Below are 12415 nucleotides of genomic sequence, written 5' to 3' on the forward strand. Positions count from 1 at the left end.
CTATAATATTTAAGTCGAATGAAAATCTGATAAGTCACGATAATGCAAACATGTAATACATGCTGTCAGTTTGTCTCGTTTTGTTTATCTATGTAATTGTAACTACAGAACGAATAGTTTGTGTTGGAGTGGGATTAAAAAAAGTGGTACGTGAGCTTTATGGTCCGTTTCTGTTACTTATAAAAGTGAAACAAAAATAAAAAGAGGGTTACAATGTACAACCGAAATATTTGTTACGTATTTTTACAAATATTACAATATTTTTTATAGTGAGAGTATCGAACTGCAACGAGTTCGAGAATTGAAAAATTCTGATTCGGACCGATCGAAGATTCAGAGGATCAGATCGGAAAATTAAGGGCTTAAGGATTCGAATGCGAGTATTGACATTTAAAAATTTTTTTTCTAGAAATGTAAGTATTAAGTAATTTTGTACGTTATACTCTTTTTTTCTGTTCTGTAAATATAATGCATTTATGTTAAAAATACTTCGCAATATTCACATCCAACAATTGAAGCGAAATAAGTTGCTGTGGAACATTGTGCTTATTGTATTAAAATAATGGAATAAATGTATCGATTCAAATTGAATTAAATAAATGATATCAGTGAATAAAAAATAAAGTAGAACTGTGCAAAATTTTAGTAAAATTTCAATTTCATAAATTTTCCAAAATTTTTTTAAATTATACATGCATAATTTCAAGTTGAATAAACATGAATTTTATTTTATTTTTTAATAAGGTAAATATATGAAGAATATTAGAAAGAATGGAGGTGTGAAATTTGATCGCCCTTATCAGATACATCCAAAGTTTCACCATTATCGACATTTCGAGTTTCCCCGTCCTACTTTGCTCGAACAATGTTGCCCGACTCGGTTATTGACATTACGTATTCTATAGAAAGCTTGATTTCGGCACAAATTTACAAATGTGATTACCTGTTACAATATCATCGAATGTTTCATGTCACTGTACAGATTCCAGTATGCGGCGGGAAGATATGAATTTTGAACTGATTACGCTGCTGCATGCATATTCCTCCGTGTTATGGGCTTAGTTTAATCTTCTTGACTTCTTTGTAAATATTAGATACTGTATAATACATAAATAAGTTCGGTTGCGAGTATAAACATGTTCTAATTCAGAGAATTTAATTACAGCTTATTGAAAATGCACCCACCTATGACGAACAAATTTGTTTATAACACCTTTTGATTACTTATTCTACATTTTTTTTCTTATTTATAATACTTTCAATCGGTTTAAACATAACACTGTTTGTTATTATTTCATAAAAAGTAAAAATACAAAAAATAGGTTGCTTGATATATTTGAATGTATCTATTTATTTATATTGCTGTCCGATAATTGATGTCACGATAAAAGAACTGAAATTTCGTCGTACATTGACTTTCCGTTGTAATTGTGTGCTGCCTTTTAAATGTAAATAACCGTTTAAATCATTGTTTTATATTGAAAGCGTTTCATTATTTGCGATGCGTAGCTAGCATGCACAGAACGATACGATGTCGCTCCACATCGGAATGAACCGCTTTCTTAATTAAAAATTGTTCGACCTGGAGGTCGCGTTTATTTAATTTCAAATTTTTTTTTTTGTAATTGAGTTTGCATTCGGGTGCGGCCTGTTTTATTGATTACAGAAGATAATATCTTTTGTGATATAATAGTACCTACAAAGTACCTTCTTTAAAGGCGGCAATTATTTTCCTTCTATTTAAATGGATGAGATGTGCAGGACGAATTGAATAATAAGGTCTTTGATCCTTCTAGAGCCTGTGCATAAATGGAGCAATGGGTATGCTAATAACGAGCCATAAACAATGGGGCCAAAATCACAGTGAGTTCAGAATTCTATTTTAGAATTTTATAACAATTCGACTGTGAATGTTTATGCGTTAACAACATGGATAAATCTTCAAAAAGTTATGAAACACAAGTTTAGTAATATTTAAGATAGTTGTACTTAGTTCACTAAAATAAGAAAATTAATTGGGTAAATTAGTTTTATAGACTCGAAACTTTGATTACGTTCAATTAAATTACTATTGAACATTTGTATGATTAGTAATTATAATTTTTCTTTTATCAACTTTTGAAGCACTGTATGGGTTATTACACCAAGATTGTAATTTATATCTTTAAAAATTTTTTTAATTACTTTAACAATAGGGCTAAGGAATTAACACGAATTTTTTTTCTTTAGGACGATGTGAAGTCATGATATATATATATAAAAAGACCATAGAAAAATGAAAACATAAAAAGTTTTCTTGAAATAAATTAAATTAGAGTTCGACAATTTGTCAAGAAAGAACTCTCTGAACTAAGTTTCAACCTTGTACCTTCACTAGGAGTAGTTGTGGAGAAACCTTGAAGTTTTCTTCTATTCATTCTATTTAATCTTATGCAAAAGTTCTGAAAAGGGCTTGAACAAAATTCTGGAAGTTTGAGATTACAGAGACACGTATTATTCAATGTTGCAATTGTCTTTGTTGAAAATTGTAATTATTCCAGATCACAATTTCAGGCCACAGGATGTCAGATCATAAATTCATACCAACGTTTAAAGACATATAAGATTACTGAAGACATTTGTCTTTTTATTTTGAAAAATATATAAAAATCGTGAAGCCTAGAATAAGACATTTCTTAGTTATAAGGTATTAAATCCTTATCCTTCGTATGTATGGCGTCGTTTAAACAGTACGATACGCAAAAGTACGGTCTATAGAATACAGGAAGTAAAACGAATCGAAAATTGTTGTCTGCAACTAGAAGAACGGTCTGAGATTTTCGAACGAGCACGTCAATCTCCGAGACAAACGTTTCATCTGCGTATTCAATTGAACGACCGACGTTTCGAATGTTTCCTGTCAAAAAGTGTAGCGTATCGCTATACGAAACTCCTTATAGCTTAGGAACAACTGATTTCTGTAGAAACGTCCATCAAACAATTTTATTTTCATTTTAACGATTACTGCGCTGCTTTAAAATATATTATAGTATTTCTGAATATTTGCTTATATATGTAAATATATAAACTATTCATAGACCAAAGTGATTAATTTCAGTTACTGAGCTTTTAAAAATTATTATTAAAATTGTAAATGATTAAAAAATGTCCGCTATTCATTTTGGGCGAAATAAATCACTTTGGTGAATGAATGATTGATATTCAACACTAGAATTACAATATTCCTCAAAATGACCCCATTCTCAGTTTAGAAAATTATGCCAGAGGTTAATTTACATTAAACATTATTTATTGTTTTCATTCACACGATACAATGACATTGAGTGGAAATGTAGAAGAACGTATTCATCTATTAATTATTATAAATATTTGGTAGTTCTAGTGTTCATTTAGTAACGTTCAACGTAAGTTACAAAAATGAAGGAGCTTCCTTCACGCCGCCATTGTTGCTTTTCCTATTACGTCCATTATTTCCGACTCTGTTTTACGCGGATGCAGTACTGCACTCTTGCCCGGTTAAACATGTTACTCGAAGGGTCGACCCAATTCTTCTAACCGCGGACAATCTCGTTAACTTTTCATATACGACGTATATCATAAAGTTTGAGACCCACTTTAACGCCAAATAAATGGACAATCAGACACTTGCATGTAAATACGTACTTCGCATTTAATTTCATTCCTAAATTGTAGCCATTTCTGTACTCCAGTTATCCGTGACTGTTTATATTTATAAAGACTGCTTAAAATGGCTATTATTCTTCTAACGACGCGTTTCCATGCGAGACAGAACTTCTGTCGTCACGATTAGATTACGCATTTTCATACAAAATGAAATTATTCTGCAAAAAATATATAAAACCTACAACCTAATTATAACTTTTGCCATTGTGACAAACGAAATATCACGGTTAGGTACGTATTAAAAATATTACTGAATATTCGCATTCATATTTTATTTATTTGAACATTTTGTACGCTACAAATCAACAAGATCACGAACTTATCAAGAATAATTACACTCCGAAAATGTTTACAATTCAGGAAAAAGGGCAAATAAATTCAAGTTTATACGAACTTCGTTTGTTCTCATTATTTTATCCAACGAAAATTGATATCAGAGTAATACATATAACCGTGAAAGAGTTAACAGCAATTTTCCTATTTACTTAACAATACGTATAAATATATTAATCCTAACGCATCTGTCTTATATTTTAACCGATTTCAATTACGACCTATCCATTTCGCATATGTAACTATTTCAGTAATGATGAAATGCGACTGATTGCATTTAATATAAGATTCACTTTCGTTTTCTCCTAATGATGGAACCAATTAAAATCTAGAGCCCTGTATTTCTAAGTTCTACCAGCTGATCAATTCATTTCCCTTATTCATCTAGGTTAATGCTTATTCAAAAACATGCTCATGCAACCTCGCGTTCTTTTTCCATTATCGTATATTCATGCATCAGGGCATGCCTCGCGCTCGTGAGAATACCGCGGCGCGCCAAAAACAACACGACTATTAAACGCGATACGATCGCGGTCCCGGTCTATTACTTACGAGGGCATAACATATCTCAATATTGTGCACTCAATTCTCGTCCAATGCAGCTTGCATGATATCTCATCCCACGAACAAAATAGTCTCAAGTGTAGGGTGCATTGGTGTGAGGAAACGTTCTGTGCGACATACGTTGTGCGATTGGTGATGAATCAACGCCGATCGGGAGGAAAGCACATGATTTATTTCTCTCTTTCTTTTCTTTTTCATACATGTGAGATTAAACTCTTCGTTTAGCTGTACGAGCAAGTTTATTCGGATCAGTAATATCAATATTGGACAATACAATCGAGTACATCTTCCAGTCGAATGATTTATTATTCGTTTGATTTATATCGACTAACTGTCTTTGAGACAATTTTCGACAATCAAACAAACTGGAGGGTATACAGTTTTAGAATATATAAATGCTAAATAGTTTTATAAGTTACTATTTTATGAGAATTATTAGTAAAATATTCGTGAGAATTATATAATTCAAGTTTTTCATTGTCATTGCATGGAATTGTATTATACAGTTGTTTGGAATGAAATTAGAGTGAAGATTACAAATTTTTGTTGTCGTAAATATGTTGCAAAGATTAAATAGATTTTATTGCACGATGGTTTTCGTGATCGAGCAAGTTTATCGGCGAAGTGTCATTCTTTTCCGTTTCTGGTGCATTTTAGCGTCGAAGCTTAAATCTAAGAAGCCAGCAAGCCATGTACCGGATTTTCAACCCTCTTCATGGTTACTAAAATTCTATGAAACTATTACCATTCCATGAAGTTGATTAATGGGGACACCGTTGTATAATGATCTTTCACGTTTGAAATAGACAACTTTCGAGGAAGTGTGAATACAGAGGCAGAAGATTATAATTTGTAGTTGCTATTAGTTAATAACTTTTTTTATCTTGTAGATATGAGAATTCTATTAATAATACATAATTAACTACATTTAAATTTACTGCAAAAGAATTGTTTCCCATTTTCATCTGTATATATATAGTTTTTTGAAGATACATTTAATAAATATGGAAAGTAAACAAATTCCATGGTTTTAATATATTCATTGCAACGTATAAGAATGACAACATATTTATATAAGAAACAATGCACCAAGTTTTGTATTTTTTTCACTAAAATGAATAACTTGAACAGGTTCGATTTGTGTACACTCCCAGTTGTATATTTATATTCTATAAAAATATATGATACGAAGTTCTAGTATTTAACACTGGATCTGTTGAGACTGTTGACAAGTTTATATTTTCTTGTACAAACTACAAAAAAGCATTCGTTGAGATTTTGTTTAATTTACGTATTTAACTATTTCTTAGAAAAGCATCCACATCTTTCGATAACTGTAAAGGAAGAATCCTGAAATAGGTCATTCTTCACCATATAGTAGTTCCAGTGTTAAAAAACTAACTATTTCAAAGAAACGAAAACTCAATTTCTCCCTAAACAAAATTTTCAAAAGCACCTATAAATTTCTAAATATCCGGCATGTCGATTAAACGAAAAAATCCGTTTTCCCCTAAACGAAAATCCTCAAAAATTCAATTATCCCGAAGACACAAAAACTCAATTTCTCCTTAAACAAAATGTTCAAAAACGCCTAAGCATCCCCGAAGATGTAGCGTGTTAATTAAACGCGTCGCGGAAGAGGCACTCTAAATTTTTTTCCACGGGTGAGGGCCAGACGATGAAAATAAATCGTAACGTCTCATTGTTAGCCGGGTACGTCGACAATGCGATGGAAACCGGCGATCAAGAGTTCCTACGGAAAAGCGAAATTGCTGTCGCGGAACTTTGTATTTCTAACTGCCGTGGAATGCCGCTGCAGAATGCGTTTATTGCCGGGTATTCATCGGCGCATGAATGGCAAGATTAAGCTTTTCGAGTACGCTTATTTAAGTTACTCGTCTTGTCGGATCCGCGCCTCCGCAGCGAGCCACGAGGGAAGAATATTTAAAGAGATTTCCAAAACGGTGCGTAATGGATTATCCGAGTCGCGCGCCGCTGAAAAATACGAACGGAACAGCTGGAAACTTGACGCGGAAGAAACTCGAGTAATCTCCAGAGGAATATTTTCCTTTTCTCTCTCTCTCCCTCTCTCTTTCTCTCTCTCCTTTCCCCCTTTCGCCGCGCTCTTAAACGAAACGCTGCTTCAAAGATTTAGGAGATTATTTCGTGAGTCTCTTTTCGAATCGGTTAGTGTGATAGACTTCGTTTTCCATGATACGATCATCCCACGGAAATTTAGAAATTAGAAATTTGTGTTCTTCGAGGAGATGATGAGATGCTTTTGAAAATTTGTGAATATTATTATGGTACTTTTGGTAAGATACTCTATAATATAATAAGAGTTGGTGTTCCGTTACTGTTTTATTTATAAAGTATTTACGACCTTTTATTTATATGATATTCTTATTTTTATTCATAGAATACGATGGCACTAAAATTGAATATAGTTAATAGGACAATCAGATTTCTACAATTACATTTAATTACAACGTTTATTCAGAAAGATTTTGTATTAAAGTGTAACATGTGTTGTCGCCAGAACGATCAAACTTGACGGGACACTATACAATTGAATTTAATTACATAATTATTTACAAAAATTTTATCTTAGATTTTAATATGCATAATCAAGAACACAAGCAAATCGAATGAGACGTCATGTAAAATTGTATTTAATTATTCAATCATTTGCAATATTTCGACAGGAAAACGTATGATATCGAACTATTGCGCAATGGGGCTAGAATTGAACAATAACGCACGTAAGAACGGGGTTCTCTTACGAGCCGCGTTCACGGAACACTTTTTTCTTTATCGCTGCTCAAGTGACATCAGATGATTAAGTCAGAGTGATTTGTCATTCACCGTATTCGTAAAGGGCAAAGATACTCGGCGTGTTTACGCCTCGTATATATGCGCATACATTTCGCGCAAGACTTTACCAGGTCTCTTGATCATGAGAATGAAAATGAAAATGATAATTTGTCGTATACGAATCAGCAAGTCAAATACGCGCGAGTTGGACGTGCCCGCTTGCTTGCGCCCGCGCCGCGCCACGACGTACAGAAAGACCGGTGATTTTTGCTGAAGGAACACGCTATAACTGAAATTATGCATGCATTTACGAAACACATTTTATCATTGTCCTTCTTCCTAGGCTCCTTTAGATCAATTTCATCTGTGCCAGTGACGTTTGCTTGATCAAACGTTTCAAAGGTTAACGGCAGCAAAAACAGGAATTCAATGCCATACGCCCTAGATCGAAAAGATACTATACTTTAATAATTAATCAATTTTTCTTTAGAAAAATTGCGTACTAATTTTTCTTTAGAAAAATTGCAAATTCATTTTCCTTTATATATACTGTTTCAGATAGTTTGTATTAATTATATAATGTCCCAGATATATATTTACAGTTCGGCTTTCACGTTCATATGCACGGTCTAAAAGCCAGAAGTGCACAGGGGCAAGGAGAATCGGCTACACGCTCTATCTCGGTCCTTCCAGGCACATATCGCCGAGCCTTCGTGTCCTGAGGATTCAGTAAATGTGTTTGTACATCTCATTTCATAGCATGCCGTTTCGCTTGCGTTCTTTGTTACGCGACTCGGCTAACAATAAGGATGTGCCAAGGACTGAGGTGTCACGGTTGTCATAGCTATTAGGTCGAGCGCCGCGAGTGGACGTCTCCACTTGTCCTTGTGCCCTTGTATCTTTTTGATCGCGGCTATGAACGTGAGAGGCGCACTGTAAAGAAAGTTACTTAAATATTTTTATTGCATTTCATGATATGATAACTGTAGTTTGATATATCTGATTGCTTCTTTGAGAAGGGGTATTGTAAATGAAGAAAACACTATTTTCAAGATTGAAAGCTAAAAACATAATATGTTTTCTTCTACTTTGTCTCAAAGTAACTTCAGTCATTGGTTTAATGTGCCGTATTTCAAACAATCGACAAGGTATCAAAATTTAATGTTCAACTGTTGTACATTTGCACTTAGATTATATGGGTAAGAGTGTACACACGATTCGAACCTATCGTGTTCTACAATTAATTATCCGTCCCATTAATAAAAGTTCCTTAATAAAGTGAGGGGAACAAGAAATTTAATAATTCTGTTTTATGAGTCTCTGAGCGAGACTCTGTTTCGCCTGCGAGGGGTGTAAATGATTATATCTCGCGACGGAGAATCGGTTTGGGCCGAGCGCGACGAGGAAGGCCGAAACGCGTCGACCATTGGCCGAAAGAATCGTTTATTTTCCCGTGTTATAAACTTTTAAGGTCTGAGAACTTAATTAAAATCTACTGGCCAAGTTTCGGTGGAATCTCTTTCGAAAGAAATATTCTCCCCGCCGACTCTTTCATCTAACAAGAAATCCGTTCAACAAGTGGGACCGTAAAACCGTCAAATATAATTCACCCAAGTTGCAGTTATGAAAATCTTCTAACTGTTGAAATGAAGTAATTATGTATGCATCGCGTTATCGAGCACGATATCAACCAATTTTGTTAATGATTACTCTATCTTTAAAGAATTTTATGTTACACGACTGAACCGTCTAATTCACTTATACAAAAGAAAGTTGCTTAATTAATAATGTCCGACACCTGTCCAATACGAAATACAAGTATTAATGAGGAATGAAAATATAAATTTTATAATAATACGTATTTATATAAAGTATGAATTTTGCTGACCAACTATATTTACTGGTAGTAAATCAATTTTCTAAATTAACGTGGTCATTTAATGATCTCGTGTTTATTGTTTTGTCATTCCTTTATTTTAGATACAAGATAATTACCACTGAAATGATTAAATAACGAGAATAACTACGTAATAAACGAATAAATAAAGTAATAACTACGAGATAAAATAACATGTAATTCGAAATAACATTTCAAAGTTCTCGTTTGAAGTCAAAATAATTGTCTTTAATTATCTTATTTCATAATTACCGAATTTATAAAAGTATTTATGTGAAAAAAATATTCTTACTATTTTCATAAAGAATTGCAAATACTTGGACACATTAAACGGTTTATTAATTGTAATCAATGTTATAAAGAAACACTATTATAAAGAAACAATTAATATGCAATCCCTTTAGATTGTATATAACACGAAGAATGTAGAATATGTACTCATGAAATGGGCACAGAATATGGAATCTAAATATTTTGTTTCTGATAAATTTTATACAGTGTCCGCATGTATTCCGACAGCAGTTCAATATGAATAACACCAGTGAAAAAATATGACTGATGTGGTGCTATGTCGGTACCGGATAGAATTCGATTTTTAACAAGCGAGTTGTGTACGGGGGATACATCTGTGGTAGAAACACCGTCCTGATTTCTCTGGAGTATTCTTTTTTTTTGCAACGTACACCGCTAGCACGCGATAGTTGATAAATTGCCAATATTGATGGCTTCCGGCGACGTTTCGCGAATGTTGGCAGTAATTAAATAAATACGCGTGAACAAATAAACGAATAATTTGCACGGTATTTCTATTAGAGTATATCATATACTGATTGTTATAAATTATTCATTGCAATCATAATTAGTAAACATTAAGTGTTAGATGTTACACCAGCGACAGAATTGTAAATATTTACATGTATCTCTTATTAAATACACTAGAAAATATACTTTAAAAGAGGAAGTATTGTCGTTTAAGTATTTAAGAAACGAATGGATCATTCTTTTAAAATGTCAATATTGTAGACTGCAGATCTTTATGGGTTTACGGAATTCATGTATTTCTGGAATTCAGGAGAGCATTTACACGTCGATTATTAAATCAATTAATACAGTTGTACGTATATGTACCCACTACAATAAAAGTCTTGAACAATTCAAGAAAATGGATTTTAAGGAATTCCAAGGTAGTATTTTGATATAACGAAAAGAATATAATATGAAATTATTATACATTAAATGATGTTAAAACGTTCTTTGCTATATATCAATATTTTATGCTGTATCATTAATAATATTGACAATAGTTGAACAATTATTATACAGTTCAATGAAGTACAGTATCTGATTTGGTTGTAGGCAACGGGAAATCAAGTGTCAGTCATAGATGATTATATCAAATATAGCAAGATGTCAGGAAATATTGACTACTTGGTAACTCTAATATTAAAATTTACATTTGATAAATATGTTCACAATACAAATGTACAAAATCCGCAGTCTTCTCGTGACAATGATTAGCATAATTTTAAAGAAGTGTTGCACTTTATTGTAAAATATCAAATAGTAATAGCTGCCATTAAAATTTTGATCCGTTCAGAATGTAATTAAGCGAAAGAAGTCTGATGGAATTGTTGTTGAATAAATATAGGTCCACTATAAAGCAACCTAACGGAAAGCACATGCCACTTTGGTAATTGAACCCTGCAGCAATTAGTAAGTAGGCCTATTCGTACTGATTTCTCACGGTCACTAAAAATACATGATTCTATGCTAACTAAACTCATGAATATGACAAATACTTATGTATACGACTACGTACAGGGTGCTTCATAAGTACGTTTTAGAATTTCACGCACACGACTACTATGAAGTGGATAGAAGAGTATAAAAGTAGAAAACTCTGATCTCCGTTTACTTTTACTCCAATGTACTCTACTGTGTTCATTAATATTTATATGGAAGTAGTAAATTCTATTGCATAACGACAACAATTATGTTTTCCAACGAAACTTACGCAAAAGAAGGTTAAGGAAAATTTTATTAAAATTGATAGATTATTTGCATACGTTTACTGCATATCTAAATTATTACCTTTAACGAATAACTGAAATTTCTCTGATAATAAATTCCATATATTTACAAATATATAATATACACACATCTAACATCTACTTCAATCAATCTTCTAAATGTAACTCAAATACATTCAGTGCCATTAAACCATGTATTTCATCTTTCATTCAACGAAACAACTGCATAATAAAATCAAAATCTCCACGTGATTAATTAAAAAAATGACTCATCCATTTATGACTCTACAATAATATAGTAATACAACACCACTAAAATCTCATTTATTTCAAATCAAAAACCCTTTACTTTACCCCCTGCCAATGATCAAAGGAAAACGAGAACACCCCATCATACAATATACAAAACCAGAAATTCAAGATCATTCGGGAGTGATCGATAATCCCGCGAAGTTGAAAAACAGTTGAAAAACCGAGTACATGGGAAACGCCACTCTACTACTTCCATATTCGTCTGAACCGGAAGCACTTTGCACCCGCGCTCGCGGTGAACGGGCCCGGTGCTCTACTGCGAACCAGTGAGACAGCGAACAGCGGCGCAGGAAAAGGAAGAAGGAGGAACGAAGAGAGTCAGGGAGGAGAGGACAACAATATGCAAGACGTTTTCGCTAGCTATCGTCCGCTGTTCCGCTGTTCTTTCCACCTTCTCGTCCCTGCCCCCCCCCCCGCCCACCTTTCTTCTGCCTTCGTTTCGATCTTTCTGTTGTTGCCTCTTTTATTTCTTTTCACTCCCCTCTCGTTACCGCGCGCTGGCTAGAGGAAGGTCTTTCGCGCGAGAAAGTCGTGAGTGGACGGGCGAAACGGAGAAAGGGGAGAAAAAGGACGGAGGAACTCCGGCGAAGTTTAAGTTCGCGGTCGGTACGCCGGGTTCTATCGGTCTGATGGGTGAAAATGGATGTCGTACGGCGATCAGAGGGAGACAGAGGTTCTGGGTTAGGTTGAAAGAGCGAGAGAAATAGGCAGAGTGATAGAGAGAAAGAGGAAGAGAGAAATTAAGACAGAGCGAGACAGAGAGATATGGTTTGATGATAGT

At 33.7% G+C, this 12415-nt stretch overlaps 1 protein-coding gene across 1 annotated transcript in view; it reads right to left on the bottom strand.

Moving 5' to 3' along the window:
• LOC116431668 (lachesin) overlaps nucleotides 1-12415 on the bottom strand; it is a 139372-nt gene that overhangs the window by 46352 nt on the left and 80605 nt on the right. The window lies entirely within an intron of this gene.

This window comes from Nomia melanderi, chromosome 6 (genome assembly GCF_051020985.1).
Source record: "Nomia melanderi isolate GNS246 chromosome 6, iyNomMela1, whole genome shotgun sequence".
NCBI classification, from domain to species: Eukaryota; Metazoa; Arthropoda; class Insecta; order Hymenoptera; family Halictidae; genus Nomia; species Nomia melanderi.